The sequence below is a fragment of the Myodes glareolus genome, chromosome 19, assembly GCF_982192425.1.
Source record: "Myodes glareolus chromosome 19, mMyoGla1.1, whole genome shotgun sequence".
Taxonomy (NCBI): Eukaryota; Metazoa; Chordata; class Mammalia; order Rodentia; family Cricetidae; genus Myodes; species Myodes glareolus.
This window is the reverse complement of record NC_142044.1, coordinates 52,044,401-52,062,112: the sequence shown is the minus strand read 5'-3', so window position 1 is coordinate 52,062,112 and position 17,712 is coordinate 52,044,401.

Here is a 17,712-nt window from a genome sequence, read left to right as displayed (position 1 = left end):
CAAAATCCTGGAATTTTATAATTAACGTGAGTACTTTGCAAAAAGATATGATTCTGTGTATAAAAGCAATACATTTCAATCTCTTTGGTCCATTTCTTCCAGCTGTGTAGTGTAGGAGGAGACTGCTTGTTCATCCCGGCTGCCCAGAACCGAAATAATCACACAGAAATTGTATTAATTAAAACACTGCATGACCCATTAGCTCTAGCCACTTATTTGCTAACTCTCACATCTTAATTTAACCCATTTCTATTCCTTTGTATATCACCACGAGGTTGTGGCCTAACAGTAAAGTTTTAACACATCTATCTCCAGTGGCAGTGACTTCGTGGCATCTCTTGTCTCTGCCCTTCTTCCTCCCAGCATTCAGTTTAGTCCTCCCCACCTACCAAAGTTCTGCCCTACTATAGATCCAAAGCGGTTTCTTTATTCATTAATGGCATTCCAGCATACAGAGGGAAATCCCACATCAGTATAGGAGTCATGCCTAAGAATACTATTCTTTTTTAAAAAAAAGATTTATTTATTTATTATGTATACAGTGTTCTGTCTGTGTATGCTTGCTGGCCAGAAGAGGGAATCAGATCTCATTACAGATGGCTGTAAGCCACCATGTGGTTGCTGGGAATTGAACTCAGGACCTCTGGAAGAGCAGTCAGTGCTTTTAACCTCTGAGCCATCTCTCCAGCCCCTAAGAATACTATTCTTTGTTGTGTAAATGACAGCATGAAAAACCACAGAATCCTGTAACTTCTACAGTGTTTAAAATGTGGTTTGGTTAAAATGTGGAATAATATAAATGCTTAATTCAATAGAATATTAAATATAAATTTCATTTGAGATTATTGAAAATTGAATGTCAAAAGATATATCTTTCATTCTTTAAAAGTTTAGATTATTTAGTTTCATGAGGTCCTATTGATTGTTATCTTAGAGCCTGTGCTAACAGTTTTCTGTTCAGAAAGTCTTTCCTTGTGCCAGTGAGTTCAAGACTATTTCCCACTTTCTCTTCTGTCACACTCAGTGTGTCACACATTGTGTTGAGGTCTTTGATACAATTGGAGTTGAGTTTTGTGTAAAATGATACTTAAGAACTTTGCAATTTTCTACATGCAGTTACCCAGTTGACAGACAGCATTTGTTTAAGATGATGCTTTTTGTTTTGTTTTTTACATGATGCATTTCTGGCCTCTTTATCAGAAATCAGGACTTATGTCTGGGTCTTAAATTTGATTCCATTGATGTAACATCTGATTTTTACGACAATAAAATGTTGTCTTTATTACTATAGCTCTGTAGTATAATTTAAAATTGGGGCTTATGATATCTACAGCAGTTTTTTAAATATTCACAATTGTCTTAGTTAGCCTGGGGTTTTTTGTTTCCAAACAAAGCTTCTGTATAACAAAGGACACCATCATTTGAATAAAGAGGCAGGCTACAGAATAGGAAAAGATTCTTAACTACCTACACATCCAATAGAGGGTGAGTATCTAAAATATATTTTAAAAATCTAAAAAATGGATATTAAAAAAACTCAAATTAAAAATAGTGTACAGATCTAAATAGAGTGTTCTCAAAAGAGGAAACACCAATGGCTGAGAAGCACTCAAAGACATGTATGGCATCCTTAGTCTTCAGGTAAATGCAAATCAAAACTGCTTCAAGATTCCATTTGGCATCAGTCAGACTGGCCAAGATCAATAAAACAAAAGACAGCTCATGCTGATGAAGATATGGAGAAGGGGAACACTCATCCATTACTGGCGGAAGTGCAAACTTGTAATAGTGACTATGGAAATCAGTATAACGGTTCCTCAGGAAACTGGGATCTACCTGAAGACCTAGTTAGACAACTCGTGGACATATATCCAAAAGACTCTACATCCCTCTTGCTCAACCATGTTCATTGATGCTCTCTTCATAATAGCCAGAAATTGGAAGCAGCCTAGATGTCTGTCAATAGATGAGTGGATAAAGAAAATGTGACACATTTACACAATAAAATATTACTCAACTATTAAAAATGAATTTAATAATCAAACTTGCAGGTAAGTTGATGAATCTAGAAAAAAAACAACCTGGATGAGGTAACCCAGACCCAAAAAGTCAAATATGGTATCTATTCATTCATATGTAGATGTTAGTTATTAAATCATTGGTAAGCAGTCTTCAATCACTATAACCACAGAGGTTAGATATGGATCACTCTAGAAAAGTCAAGTAGAACAGATAGTCGTAAATGGATGGGGTAGGAACTGGAATGGAAGAATCAAAAGAGGAGAAAAGAAGGGATGAGGGAAGGAAATGATGGAGAACAGTTAAAATTAGGAGCATTTGAGGAGTTGTATGTAAATCAAATACAGTAGAAATTCCTAAAATATATACATATATGAAGGTGATCTAAATGGAATTGCCAAATAACAAGGGAGATAAAGTACCATCTGGACATCTCTCATCATCAAATAAAGATTCCAGTTCTAGGAATGGGTTGTTATATCTAATCAAGTTGTTGGCCAAAAGGGGTCACCCATGGAAACTCCAAACAACCTAGGCTATTGCCAAAGCTATTGGCTGCTTTCCACAAAATGAGGGTAAGCCTCTATCGCTGAAGATACCTACACAACCCACTGAACGTGAAGTCAAGCTGGTTCCTCCCTAGAGCCTTCACCCCTACTGACTAGTGTTCAGGATTCTGGAAGGTACTCTGCATGCTACCAAAGGGTTGAGAGCAAACATAAGTCCACATTCCTAATCTGGAAGCTATCACCAATTGACAACTACTCATAAATGAAAAGTTAGTTTTCTCTAGCAGTCACACCGGGGATACAAACCAATCTTAAGGCCCAGCAATAGACAGCCAGCACAAAACAAACTCAATGATATTTTTTTTGGAGATTTTTGTTTTGTTATGTATTATTTTTGTCTCATGAGGCTTTGTCTGTGCTTTATCTTGTCTTTTCCTACAGATCTTTCACATGTATATTATAATTTTCTGCTATGTTTTTTTTGGATTTTGGAAACGTGGGTTTTTTTGTATATCCTTGGCTGTCCTGGAACTAGCTATGTAGACCAGGCTGGCCTCAAACTCACAGAGATCTGCCTGTCTCTGACTCCTGAATACTATGATAAAAGGTGTGTGCCACCACTATCTAGATGGATTATGTATTTTTATGGGGTTCCAGTGTTTGCCTCTGTGTGTGTGTGTGTGTGTGTGTGTGTGTGTGTGTGTGTGTGTGTTTCTTATGATTTTTCCTTGGCTCTTGGTTTTCCTATTTCTTTGCTTGTTTTGTCCTATTCTGGTTTGTTTTTTATCCTATTTTATTTTTTTAGATGCCTGTTTGCTTTCAATGAAAGAGGTATGTGGAACTGGATGGGTGGGAGGTGTGGAAGATCTAGGAAGAGTGAAGAGAGGGGGAACCATAATCAGAATATATTGTATGAAAAAATACATTTTCAATAAAAGAGTGTGGGAAAAGTGATATTTTATCAGTGTTAGTATATACTGCAGTTACAGAGTAACTACTTTGTGTTGATATTAACAAAATAATAGGAGTCATATTCAGTTTGCCTCTCATATTCTGTTAGTTGAAGTAAGTGTCCATAGAAAACACAACTGGGAGCAACAAGAAAATTCACGGAAATCTGACGTCATACGGTCTCAAAAGTTTACGATAAAGAGAAAATCTATAACTTTTTTGTTATGTATCCGTTATATGCTAATTTCTATTTCATATATTCATTAATACTTTTGACATGCATTGTGTCTTCTAACTTCCTCTCAGCTCAACAAGGTATCTATCTATTCCAGTGGATTCTTTTCTCCAACCAAAAGTGAGTACAAATAAAGGCAGAAATCTCAGTTTGGCATCTGCCACTCAGGAATGAGGCAAGGGAAAATTTCAAGTTTGAGATCTATGTCAGCAAAATTCCTACAAAGTATACACTTTGCATAAATAGTATCAACTTTTGGTTATCATGTTCACTTTTACCTCACTGGTGCTCACAGTCACACTGTAAAAGACAGAGCAACCGGGTCATCCCTAGCCTCGTTTACTTTAGATTAAAGCACTGTGCCCTCCATAGCATAGACACTGAAGTCTAACTTGCTGAAATGAAAACATTTTCCTTGTATTATGTAAGTGTACTTTGGGAATCTTGAGCATAAGGTTTGAGAGCTGCCTAGAATGAAGGTCTACCCAAAAGGTACTATCAATAAATTTTAACTTTTCCCTAGAAATATAGCTATCTCTCCTAATTAACTCATCTTAAAATCTGGCATATAAAGCTAAGTGGGCAAATGTTTGCAAAGAGAACTATCCATGTCTATGATTCCCATAGCCTAAGATGCTGTCATTTCCAACTCCCCTATTCGAGCTCCAGATGGGAAAGACAGGCTGCCCTTAAAAGTTACTACTAGGTAAGAAATCTTCATATTGGTAGAATGCCATGTTTTTGTTTACATTTTAGAAAAAGCCTAAAGAAGGAAGAAGGGAATGAAAATGAGGAAGACTCAAGCAAGAGGATGCAGCATAGGGAACTCTCTTTGTCTGGCTCCACTTTCTAAAAATGACTCCTTTATCTGCTGAAGATAAAGGAAAAGCTGTGTCTCTCCTGCCTGCCTTTATTTGACCAAATGTGCCGAAGATAATTTCTTTCACAGTGAATGCTGTTTGTGTTTTGTTTGAGCCTCTTTTTCATCAACAGCAAAATCTGACATTGTTCCATGAGTCAGAAGAGTCAGCTTGGCAAATGCCTTCCTTTGAGGTTGACTCTGGCTTGTTGTTTACAGTGTTTGGAAACCAGGTAGAGCCCCCACTGCAGGAGGTAAACTTCTTCTTTTCAAACATACAGAGGAATATACTTGATGGTGACGATTGGCTTTTCCTTCAAGTAACAAAACTGTTCGCACAAATGGTGCTTGTAATTCACTACAGTCAATCAAGTAATGTTTTGTCGTTTTTCGTCCATGGTCAACACTTTCATTGTGTTTCATAATGGCATTGGAACATTAATCACTACTTGACCCAGTTTTCCTTTAAATGACATGCAGAACTGTTACATGAATACTTGACCTCATTCCACCCAGTCTGCACCATGTTTGCTTGCATCTGCCTTCAATGGAGCCTAATGTATTTCAGAGGAGGTTATTGAAGCTTTGTCTCAAGAAGAGCTGCTAATGATGCTTCTGTTCAGTTTGAGCCCTTGGTCCACCTTCCTTTTTCATTATTTATCTCCCTGCGTTGCCCCTCATATTCACAGTAGCAATCAAGTTAACAGTAAAATGTGAATTTTGTATTATATTTCCTCTTTTTCAGAGGTTTATCGTGCAGCTATTTAAGAATATTAATTTCAACTAATAAAGTCAGTTTCAACCAAGCATAGAAATTAGATGACTTGGACTAGAGAATTTTATAAAACCAAAGAATAAGAAACAAAGACTAGCATCATAACAGACAGGGACCAGGTCAAAACTCCCAATAATTGGTCACCTTCTTGCTCTAATTTTGCCTCTATATTTCTCCACATCAATTCCTTTTTCTTCTCTTAATATCTGAATTCATGGTGTCATGCTGTGCATATCTCAAATTATTTAAACCAAATATCTGAGCCATTTCCACCACACAAACCCACTCTGGGCCCATTAGATGCTCAGGACATTGGCTATGAACAAGAAGTTTTAGTGATTGTGAAGTTTTAGTGGCTAGTCTTGGTTGTCAACTTGACTATATCTGGAATGAACTACAATCCAGAAATGGAGAGCACACCCATAATCTAGCTCTTGAGGCAGGAAAACAACATGCCTGTAATCTAGATCTTGAGACTGGAAATCACACCTTTAATCTGGACCATACCTTCTGCTGGAGCCTATATAAGAACAATGAAATAAGGAAGGGTTTATTCATTCTTCACCTGTTGCCCTCACCTTGTCAACACATCCATTTCTTTGGGTTTCCAGCATACACAGAAGACCAGGCAAGACACCTAATGACTACTAGATTCTGGGACTTTCCATTCACAGCTAGCCATTGTTGGACTGCAGCCTGTAAGTTATTCCAATACATACATACATATATATATATATATATATATATATATATATATATATATATAGTGTGTGTGTGTGTGTAGAGAGAAGAGAGAGAGAGATTCCTTCCAAAAGTTCTGACTCTAGAGAACCCTGACTGTCTTAGTTAGGGTTTCTATTGCTGTGAAGAGACGCCATGGCTACAGCAACCCTTATAAAGATAAGTATTTAATTTTGTGGCTTACAGTTCAGAGGTTCAGTCCATTGTCATCATGGTGGGACATGATGGCATGCAAGCAGGCAGGGTGCTGGAGAAGGAACTGAGGGTTACATCTTGATATGCAGGAAATAGAAAGAGAACTGAGATACTTGAGCATGGCTTGAGCATATGTGAGACCTCAAAGACCACCTCCACAGTGACACACTTCCTCCAAAAAGGCCATACCCTACTCCAATAAAGGCATATCTCCCTGTAGTGACATTCCCTATGAGCTTATGGGGGTCAATTACATTCAAACTACCATCTGACTGATACAGTTATCAAGATTCTGTCTTGATGACAGGGGAAATTGTCAGAGAAATTGGATGTAGTCGAAAGATCAAAACGGTATTTCTACTAAGACACGGGTTCTGTTCCCCCCATGTAGACATAAAACCACATTATACTATAATGGTCTTGTCATAGAAGACTGTTGCAACTTGATAGACAATGTTCGGCTTATATTCATGGGAGGCCTGCCCTTTCCTGAATAGAACAGAGGAGTGAATGGGAGGGAGCAGAGGGGAGGAAGGGGACTGGTAGGAGAGGAAGGAGATGAAACTGGGGTTGGGATGTAAAAATGGATGGATGGATAGATAGATAGATAGATAGATAGATAGATAGATAGATAGATGATAGATAGATGATAGATAGATAGATAGATAGATAGATGATAGATAGATGATAGATAGATAGATAGATAGATAGATAGATAGATAGATAGATGATAGATAGATAGATAGATAGATAGATAGATGATAGATAGATGATAGATAGATAGATAGATAGATAGATAGATAGATAGATGATAGATAGATGATAGATAGATAGATAGATAGATAGATAGATAGATAGATAGATAGATGATAGATAGATGATAGATAGATAGATAGATGATAGATAGATGATAGATAGATAGATAGATAGATAGATAGATAGATAGATAGATGATAGATAGATGATAGATAGATAGATAGATAGATAGATAGATAGATAGATAGATAGATAGATGATAGATAGATGATAGATAGATAGATAGATAGATAGATAGATAGATAGATAGATAGATGATAGATAGATGATAGATAGATAGATAGATAGATAGATAGATAGATGATAGATAGATGAGAGATAGATAGATAGATAGATAGATAGATAGATGATAGATAGATAGATAGATAGATAGATAGATAGATAGATGATAGATAGATAGATAGATAGATAGATAGATAGATAGATAGATGATAGATAGATGATAGATAGATAGATAGATAGATAGATAGATAGATAGATAGATGATAGATAGATGATAGATAGATAGATAGATAGATAGATAGATAGATAGATAGATAGATGATAGATAGATGATAGATAGATAGATAGATAGATAGATAGATAGATAGATGATAGATAGATAGATAGATAGATAGATAGATAGATAGATAGATAGATAGATAGATGTGGTTCTCTATATTTCCAGATTTAAAAGTGACTAGAAAGGCTTCAGATTCAAGGCATGACCAATTCTTTCTTCAATCTTCAGGCTATTACAGCCGAAATACATCTTACAAGACAGCACTGAACGAGCTTTAGAAAGAAGCAGCTGTGCAGTCTCCCAGAGCAGTGTCCACCCTGCATCACAGGGTTTGGATCAGATAAGTTCTAAACAATGTGTTTCTGCAAGTGTCCTCTCAAAAATACTACATTTGGAAAGACAAAAAGAGAAGTTTATAGAAGGATGTGAGGGACTTAAACCACTGCCAGACCTCACATATCTTTTCTTGCAGTTGAATTTGGAACAGTTCTTACCTTTATAAAAAAGGCATTTTACTCTATATTGAAGGCTGAATTTTTCCTGATTTTATAATACTTTCGTGCCTCTCACAAAGTCACCATCCCTTCATGCACTACTTTCTGCTGAAAGCAAACATTTTCTGCTTTATTTAATATTTTGTTAATTCCTTTAATTAAAAATTCTTTTTCTTTCCCCATATCTTTCACGGCAACATCTTCCCTTTTCAAATATCACTCTTTCCTGTTTCCAAATTGCAGACAAGGGGAGGGGGAGAGAAGTTGAATAGCGTTGTGAATTGAAATGCATCTGTTGCCATAGGAACAGTAGTCACTGAGTGTGAAGAACCACTTGTGGCTGCAATATATGCAGGAGACCTATTACCAACCCTGGAAACTAATTCCATAAACAGTGACAAGAGTGTGAACATTTAGAGAAAATTATTTATTTTGTTGGGAGCAGGCGGGAAGACCAAAGCAGGTGCAAGTGGTCATGATCATGCCTGTGGCCTAACAAAATGGCTGTTTTTCAAAGAAGCTTCTGGAAGCAATTTGTAGCAACCTTGACTACAAAAAAATAGTGAAGTGATAATTTCCTAGATTTCCTAGGCTATTTCCCTGCAGGCTAGGTGAAGACCATAAGGAAAATATAGTGCCAATTTTTCCTTTAGCAAACTGCTGCCTATTTAATACCACAAAATTCTGAGTGGTGTACAATTCCAGTAGGTCTTGGCCACTTCAAAGACAAAGAGCCTCCATTAAATTCTTGGTACCATGGAAAGAAAGCTGTAGCTACATTTCTCATTCTTCTCATTAAACAAGATCAGTACTCGCTGCTCATTCTCTGGGCTAAAAGAGATGGCAGAATATCTTTAAGAGTGTTGTTTTCTTCTCATCTTAAGAAAAATGGGGACAGAGAGAGTTAATCACATCCATAACTCTGATTTTCCAAGCCAAAACTGAGAATGGGGTACACCACCAACAGAGAGATGGCTGGGGTAGTCCTGGTAGAGCTAAAGTGGAAAAAGGCAATGGAAACCAAACACTGAGAATATCCAAAAGCACCCTAGAGTGACAAGACTGAATAACACAAGGTTCTCTAGACACAGAACTGATCAAATGAGGACACACATGCACACATGGGTTTATTATAACGGCTTACCTGCTGTGGCCCAGCTTGCCCAACAATAGCTGTCTCCTGATGGAACCGATGTTTGATCCGCATGGCTGGATGGCTCAGCTAGTCTTCAGTATACATAAGAATACTGAAGAAGCAGACTAATAATTCCAATGAAGGAACCTGCCATCAAGAGTAAGGGCTAGCAAGTAAAAAGCAAAAGTTTCTTTCCTCCATGTCTTTTATATAGGCTGTTACCAGAAAGTGTGTCCCAGATTTGGGGTGGGTCTTCTGACCTCAAATGATCTGAATTTAAGGTGGCTCTTATCAAGTCAAATGATTCAATTAAGAAAAATCCTTCATGGGTATGCCCATCTGCTTAGGTTTTAGTTAATTCCAGATGTAGTCAAGGTGACAATCAAGAAGGGCCATCTCAGAAGTGACAACATGGGAACAAAGCTGTGCTGAACCTGGTATAACCTCACAATTCCAAGAATTCTCAGGCACCAACTGGGACACTTGTGAATTAAACAGTCAGAACCCAGGCAGGGATAAGAATACCCAAACAGAAAAAGTAAATCCAAGAATGCTTGTCCCTTCCACTCATTCTCCAGGCCCCTGATACTGAAATCCCTAGAAGTGGTACCTGGTAGGTGGGTGTCTCAGAGTGGGAAACTCTACAGAACCCTGAGTTCCACATAGACGGACAGGCAACAGCCTCACTACTTTGGAGTACTGCCCACTACACACTCAACTACACAAGACAAAAAGGGAGGTAAGAAAAACACACTTAACTGGTAAGGAGGAAATGCTGGATAATGATAAAACATCTTCTACTTTATTTTCTTTCTTACTCATTATTTTACAGTTTCGTAATTATACTGCTCTTTTTATTTTAGCTTGCATTTTGCCTGAATGATAATTTATGACTGTCCTTTCTTTTTCTCCATCTCTAAAAGGTAGAACCCATTCCCAGCAGTTGATGCCAATACAAATGAATTGAACCGCATCTTTGGAGGTTCTCTGTCTCATAATATTAAGTCAGGGCTTTATTTTAAAAAAATTCACAGGCCATTTACATGTATATTATGGTTTCCTTATTTGTGTTTTTTTGGGGATTCCTGTGGGAGTGTGTGTGTGTGTGTGTGTGTGTGTGTGTGTGTATGTGTGTGTGTATTTCTTGTACTTTTTCTTTGGCTCTTTTTCTTGTTTTATTGTTTTGTCATTATATAATTTGTTTGTTTTTGTTTCATCTTATATTTTACTTTATTACTATTCCTTAGATGCCTGTTTTTTTACTAACAAGGGACAGAAAGGTGTGTGTATGGGTGGGAGAGAGGTGGGGAGAGACTAGAAAGAATAAGGAGGGGAACCATAATAAGAATATATTGTATGTAAGAAATCTATTTTCAAAAAAAAATGAAAAAGAGTAAATCTGAAATTCATGAAATGATGCAATCTAGCAAATAAAAATGATCACCAACAGCTGGGAGGAGGTAGTGCACGCATTTAATCCCAGGACTTGGAAGGCAGAGACAGGTGGATCTCTGTAAGTTTGATTCCAGCCTGGTCTACATAGCGAGTTCCAGGAAAGAAAAACCTACAGAGGGAAACCCTATCTCAATAAATACATAGATGATAGATAGATAGATAGATAGATACATAGATACATAGATACATAGATACATAGATAGATACATAGAAAATAGATAGACATACAGACAGATAGATAGATACACACCAACAAAAACATCATCTTTCATTGACACAGTGTCAAACAGAAGAAAGGTTATCTGCAATGGAGGAATATGTGAGCATGACTATGTGTCCCAGAACTCTGGAGGATTTTCAACAGACCAAGTATAAGAATCCATAAGGTATAAAAATGAAGTGAAATAAAAACTAAAGGCGTAGAACATCCATTTTATATCAGAAATTTCATAAATTTGGTGAAAGAAATAGTCATTCAAACAAAAATAGATTCCTCAAATAGACTTTATCAGAGAAGAATGTCTCAACACATATCATAGTCAAAATGTCAAAGGTACAAAGTAAAGGAACAATATTAAAAACTGTAAGGGATGAGCACAAACTCACCTTTAAAAGATGAATATACAAAACTGACACCAGATTTCTTCTCAGCAACCCTAAAGTCCAGGGAAGCACAGGATGATAAACTCCAAGCCCTTAAATTAATTTTCTGCCATTACCACCCAAGATTGCTAGATACAGAAAAGATTACATTTAAAATTAATGGAAACTAAGAGAAATGGAAAGAAACATACAAACTAAAACAGTTCCAGACAACCAAGCTAGTACCACATAAAATATGCACTATCCGTGGAGGAAGAAGAACAGTCATTGAGAACATAGCAAAAATAATTTAATATAAGAAATAGATGAACAGAGACAAGCTAAGAAAAACCCACCAGGTCCAGTGTAGAAAACTAGCTAACCATTCAAATCAATAGAATCTAATGAACAGAACAGACACTGATATATACAACTGGAAAAATAACTCTCAAAGCATTGGAATGACTAAAACCCTCAGGAATAATCCTACATGCAAATGTCCTCAATGCCAATTAAAAGACCCAAACTCATTGACTGACTGAAATGCAAAACCCAACAATCTCTTATCTTTAAGAAATATGACTCACAACCTACCTCAGGACCCAGCAATTACACTCTTGGGAATATACCCAAGAGATGCCCAATCATACTACAAAAGCATTTGTTCAACTATGTTCATAGCAGCACTATTTGTAATAGCCAGAACCTGGAAACAACCTAGGTGCCCCTCAATAGAAGAATGGTTAAAGAAGGTATGGAACATATACACTTTCGAGTTTTACTCAGCGGTAAAAAACAATGACATCTTGAATTTTGCATGCAAATGGATGAAAATAGAAAACACTTTACTGAGTGAGTTAACCCATACCCAAAAAGATGAATATGGCATGTATTCACTCATAAGTGGATTCTAGTCATAATTAAAGGACATTGAGTCTATAGTTCGTGATCCTAGAGAAGCTAAATAAGAAAGTGAACCCAAAAAAAAATCATATAGTTATTCTCCTGGATATTGGAAGTAGACAAGATTGCCAGCAAAAGTTGGGTGCACGGGGGTTGGGGTGGAATGGGTGTAAGGGGAGATGGGAAGGGAGAAGGAAGAAGGGGAGGATTGGGGAGAGCTTGGGGGAATGGGATGGTTAGGATGGAGGAAGTGTGGCTATGGAAGCAGGGAAGTAGATATCTTAATTAAGGGAGCCATTTTAGGGTTGGCAAGAGACTTGACTCTAGAGGGGTTCCCAGGTCCAAGGAGATGTCCCCAGCTTGTTCCTTAGGCAGCAGAGGAGAGGGTGCCTGAACTGGCCTTGTCCCATAGCCACACTGATGAATATCTTGCATATCACCATAGAACCTTCATCTGGCAATGGATGAAGATAGAGACAGAGACCCACGTTGGAGCAATGGACTGAGCTCCCAAGGTCCAAATGAGGAGAAGAAGGAGGGATGAGCAAGGAAGTCAGGACCGTGAGGGGTGCGTCCACCCACTGAGATGGTGGGACTTATCTAATGGGAGTTCACCAAGGCCAGCTGGACTGGGACTGATGGAGCATGTGATCAAACCAGACTCTCTGAATGTGGATGCCTGACTGAGAAGCCAAGGACAATGGCACTGGGTTTTGATTCTACTGCATGGACTGGCTTTGTGGGAGCCTGGTTTGTTTGGAGGCTCACCTTCCTAGACCTGGATGGAGGGGGGAGGACCTTGGACTTCCCATGGGGCAGGGAACCCTGACTGCTCTTATGACTGGAGAGGGAGAGGGAGGGAAAGGGACAGGAGTGGGAGGGAAAGGGGAGGTGGGGAGGAGGTGGAAATTTTTAATAAATAAATAAATTTTAAAAAACTCAATAAAAGGAATTTACAGAGGAAAAAAACAAAAACAAACAAAAAAAAAGAAATATGGCTCACTGGCAATGATACACCTGATTTTTTTTTAATAACTTAAGATAGTAAGAACAAAATTCAAGCTGCCATAGCTATTCTGGTATATGAGAAACTACATTTCAAATCAAAATTAGAATATAGAAAGGCCACTAATAATAAGAGCAACAATTTATCAAGAAGAAACAACAATTGTAAATACATGCTCATCAAACAATGGGGCTCCTAATTTCATTAAACATGGTCAAAAGAGCATGAAATGTCACATAGGCCCCAATACAAGACTGGGAGATTTCAAGACCAAACTTTTCAGAGAAGGCAGGCTAAAAAAATCAGCTTAGAGGCTCTAAACTTAATCAATATCATAAGTCACTTGAATTAAACATATGATTAAATAGTCCATCCAACAGATATGGAATACAATCTCTAAAATAGATCAGTTCCTAGGTCACAAAACAAGTATTACTAAATACAAGATAATTGAAATAATTTTGTGTTTTATCATATCATAGCAAAATAAAGATTAATAGCAAGCAAAACAACAGAAGTATAAAAATACTTGAACAATGAATTGCACACACGTCACTGAAAGTAGGTCATGGGCAATAGTGGTGCATGCTTTTAATCCCAGCTCTCGGGGAGCAGAGGCAGGCAGAATGCTGAGTTTGAGGCTAGCCTAGGCTACCAGATAAGGAAAACACCAGACTACAGACCAGCTTCCTCGATGGACACAGATAAAGAGATGTGAAGAAAATACTGGCAAACTGAATTCATAAACAGAGAGATTTTACACCATGAATAAGTAGATCTCAGTCTAGGCATGTAAGGTTGGTTCACCACACATCAATAAATGTAATATGGTATATAAATAGACTGTAAGGCAAAAATCACATAAATATTACAATAGAGATAGAGGGGGCCTTTAACACAGTTCAATATCATTTCATGAATAAAGGCCTTAGAGAAACTAGCACTAACAGGAAAATATCTCAACATAATAAATTCTTTTTTTTCAAAGTTTATTAAATTATGAAAGTTTCCATTTCCGCCCCTCCTCCCAACACCCTCCCACTCTCCCCCTCCCCCTCCTCCTCCCTCTCCATCCCTAAGAGCAGTCAGGGCTTCCAGCCCTGTGGGAAGTTCAAGTTTCTCCCCCCTCCCTCCAGGTCCAGGAAGGTGAGTATCCAAACAGACTGGATCCCAAAAATCCAGTATATGCAGAGGAAACAAGTCCCAGTGTCATTGTCAATGGCTTTTCAGAAAGACTCCGGGCCAGCCACATTCAGAGAATCCGGCCACATTCAGAAAATCTGGTTGGATCACATGCTCGTTCAATCCCAGTCCAACTGGCCTTGGTGAACTCTCATTAGATCAGTCCCCAAATAAGAAGGTGAACCTGAAGAAAATCATGTACTTATCCTCCTGGAGATTGGAAATAGACAAGAGTCCCAGGTAACCTCGGGTGCATGGGGGGGTGGGTGGGAGGGTTGTTGGAAGGGGAGAGGGTTAGAGAGAAGGGAGTAGGGGAGGAATGGGGAAAACTCGGGGGACTGAGATGGGGGGAGGGAGGAAGGATGGATATGGGATCAGGGAAGAATATATTTCAACTAAGGGAGTCATTTTAGGGTTTACAAGAGACTTGATTATAAATGGGATCCCAGGTCCAAGGAGAGATCCCCAGATTGTTCTCTGGGCAGAAAAGAGGGTGCCTGAACCGACCTTGGCCTATAACCATACTGATGAAGATTTTGCTTATCACCATAGATCTTTCATCCGACGATGGATGGCGATACAGACGGAAACCCACATTGGAGCACCGGACTGAGCCCCCCATGGTCCAAATGAGGGGCAGAAGGAGGAAGAACATGAAAAAAAACTCAACATAATAAATTCTATGTACAATAAAGATATAGCCAATATTGTACTAGCTGGGGAAAATAGAAAGTGTTCCTCTAAACTCAGGAATGTGACAAAGGTGTCCACTCTCTCTGTCTGTATTCAATGTCTTTGCTAGAGCAGTAAGGCAAGAGAAAGAAATTTTAAAAATGAACAAACAGAAAAGGGAGAAGTCAAATTATCCATATTTGCATGACAGGGGTCCTATACTTAAAGACCGTGGAGATTCTACAAAACTCTTAGATCTGACAAATATTTTAGCAAAGTAGCAGGATATAAAATCAGCATATGAAAATCAATTTACTTCAGTGCAATTCACATCAAAATCCCAACATAATTCTTTACATATCCTGAAAGAACAATACTCAACTTCATATGGAAAAAAAACAGAATAACTAAAACAATACTGTACATTAAAGGAACTTCCAGAGGCATCACCATCTCTGACTTCAAACTCTACTATAGAGCTATAGTAATAAAAACAACTTGGCATTGGCATAAAAACAAGCATGTGGAGCAATGAAATTGAATTGAAGACCCTGACATTAATTCACACACCAATGAACACATAATTTTTGACAAAGAAGCTAAAATGGAACAATGGAAAAAGGAAAGCATCTTTAATGAATGGAGCTGGCATAACTGGATGTCACTATGTAGAAGATTGCAAATAGATCCATATCTATCTCCATGCGCAAAACTCAAGTCCAAGAGGATCAAGGACCTCAACATAAATGCAGGTACACTGAACCTGATAGAAGAGAAAGTGGGAAGTGGCTTTGAAGTACTTGAAGTGGATCACTTCCTAAATATAATGCCAATAACACAAACACTGAGAGCAACAATCAATAAATAAGACCTCCTGAAACTGAAAATCATCCGTAGGGCAAAGGACATGGAAAATAAGACAAAACAACAGCCTATAGAATGGGAAAAGATCTTCACTAATACCACATCTGACAGAGAGCTGATCTCCAAAATATATAAAGAACTCAAGAAACTAGACATCAAAATACAAAATAATCCAATTAAAAGACAGGGTACAGATCTAAACAGAGAATTCTCAGCAGAAGAATCACAAATGGCCAAAGACATTTAAGGAATTGCTCAACATCCTTAATCATATGGGAAATGCCAATCAAAATGACTCTGAGATACCATCTTACACCTGTCAGAATGGCTAAGATCAAAAGTCCTGAGGACAACTAATGTTGGAGAAGATGTGGAGAAAGGAGAACACTCCTCCCTCCTCTGCTGGTGGAAGTGCAAACTTGTACAGCCACTCTGGAAATCAGTAAGGCAGTTTCTCAGAAAATTGGGAATCTATCTACCTCAAGACCCAGCAATAGTACTCCTGGGCATATACCCAAAGGATATTCAGTCATACCACAAGGGTACTTGTTCAACAATATTCTTAGCAGGATTATTCATAACATCCAGAACATGGAAACAACCTAGGTACTCCTCAGTTGAAGAACAGATAAAGAAAATGTGGTACATTTACACAATGGAGTATTATTCAACTGTAAAAAACAATAACATCAGGGAATTTGCGGGCAAATGGATGGAACTAGGAAAAAAACATTCTAAGTGAGACTCAGAAAGACAAACACAGTATCTGCTCACTCATCAGTGGATATTAGATGTAAAGCAAAGGATAACCAGACTATAATCCACAGCTCCAGAGGAGCTAGGTAACAAGGAAAATTCTAAGAGGGACACATGGATCACCCAGGGAAGGGGAATTAGATGAAATCTCATAGGTAAACTAGAGGCAAGGGGACAACAGTAAAGGGGAAGGGATTGAGATGAGAACATGAGGGAATGGGGTGATTGAGGTAGAGGGATGGAGTGGGAGAACAATGAAAGAGAAATCTTGAAAGAGAGAGACTCTATGGGGTTAGGGGAAAACCTGATGCTAGTGAAATTCCCAAGAATCCACCAGGATGACCCCAGCTAAGACTCCTAGCAATAGTGGAAAGGGAGCCCATACTGGCCTTCCTCTGTAATCAGTTTGGTGATTACTCCAACTATCATCATAGAAGCTTCATCCAGCAACTGATGGAACCAGGTGCAGAGATCCACAACCAAGCACCAAGCCAAGCTCTGGAAATCCAATCAAAGAGAAGGAGGAGTAAATATATGATCAAGGGAAGTCAAGATCATGATGGAAATCTACAGAGACAGTTAAATCAAGCTCTTGAAACTCTAGACTGATAGATTGATCGACTGGTAGCTATGAAGCCTCCATGGGACCAAACTAGGTCCTCCATATGTGGGAGACAGTGGTGAAGTGGTCAACAAAGCTGGCACATTAATCTAGGGCAAGACCAAGCCCCTCATTCCTGAATTAAGGCTGAACATGGCATCCCACCATGGGGAACGGGCTTCAACAAGCTAGCTCATGTACTAGGGATAGATCCTAGTCCTACTGCCAGGGGCCCTTCAGAAATTTCAAGTTTCACCACTGTCTCCCACATATGGAGGACCTAGTTCTGTCCCATAGAGGCTCCACAGATGTCAGTTTGGAGTTCATGAGTTTCCATGAACATGGTTCAACTGTCTCTGTAGATTCCTCCACCATAATCTTGACTGCTCTTACTCATATATTCCCTCCTCCATTTCTTTGAATGGTTTCCTGGAGTTTGGCCTGGCACTTGGTTGTGGAT